The sequence below is a fragment of the Centruroides sculpturatus genome, unplaced genomic scaffold (assembly GCF_000671375.1).
Source record: "Centruroides sculpturatus isolate CEXI.00-Female unplaced genomic scaffold, Cexi_2.0 scaffold1066, whole genome shotgun sequence".
NCBI lineage: Eukaryota > Metazoa > Arthropoda > Arachnida > Scorpiones > Buthidae > Centruroides > Centruroides sculpturatus.
Genome location: NW_019385438.1, coordinates 1 through 1,480, shown reverse-complemented (window position 1 = coordinate 1,480; position 1,480 = coordinate 1).

Below are 1,480 nucleotides of genomic sequence, written 5' to 3'. Positions count from 1 at the left end.
TTAGATAATACATATGTATAACAAATTAGGCCTATATTATTTTACAATTTTTCATATTTACTTGATTATTACGCCATAATTTTAACATTGTTTCCATCTCAGCGATAATACTGTGACGTTTACGAATGATGCTTGAATTTAAAGATTGAGCATTTTTCACAGCTTCGAGAATTTTTTCATTGTCTTTTATAATTGTTCTGACCGATAGATCAAACTTCTTTGCCAATTCACAAATTTTCATTTTTGTATCGAAGTCTTTAATAATGGGTACGTTCGTAAAGTCAAACGAGTTAAACGCGTTAGTAACGAATCGTTCGAAAAGTCTAACGAAATAGGAGAATAACGATGACGTCATTCTCGTTTAACTCGTTCGACTTTACGAACATACCCAATGTTAACTTTACATTCCAAAGATAAAGTTTTTCTTTTCTTGTTTGATGCAGAAGAATTAGTTCTACTTCGTTTGGATGACATAGTAGACTGTATCAAGTCTCCGTAGATATAACAAACACAGAAATAAATAACACAAAATAAATTGTAGCTATGTGTGGATTCCCCGCGACACATCCGAACATGTAAGCTGAACAATAGTGTGGGGGGAGTGAGTAATCAAGGGTCGCGTGGCGCTCAAACAAAAGACGAATCGACGAGATTTGAAAATCGCGTAACTCCGGGTTCGCGTAAGTCGGGGTATTATTGTACTTTATTTATACTAAAATTCAAAGAATATTCAGGGAAGTGTGGTTGAGATAATGTTTTGTTTCGCGTAAATCGTAGTTTTTACTTGTTGGTATTTTTAATTTTTTATATCTAACTTATGTATGTATCACCTAATAACATTATCCGAAAGAATTTGAAATTCGGCGAATTAGTTACATAATAGCATACATTATTCATATTAATAACATTTTATTAAAGGGATGTTATAATAGAATACATTATTTAAATTGAGTACATATTTTTAAATTGAGTACATATATTAAATGGATACAAAATTATATTTATCCATATGCATGAATATGGAAATTTTAAACTATTTAAATATTTAAAATATTTCCTATAGAAATAAAAAACATATATCTCGGCAGATAAGACGATACTTGAATCATAAAAAAAAAAACCCAAAATCCGGGGTCGTCTTATAGGATAGATACAAAAAAAAATTTGATTGAAATTTATATAAATTAAAACCATTGAAAAGGACAGACAAACCGTAATTATTTACAAGTAGAGAGTAGGGTATGTGCACAAAATAGAATAGCCCATACGACGTTTTTGTGAATAGTCAAGGTCATTATTCGAATGCCGAATCAGTGACAATGTTTGCAACGATCGCAAGGCAGTACAGCCAGATGCATAAAAATAAAATTTGTTTATTCGAAAAATGACAAATAGGACACAATTCCGTATACGCTATACAATATTATTATCCAGATGATGATCGCTGATCTAAATCAAATTCATAAGCCGTTGATGGCTT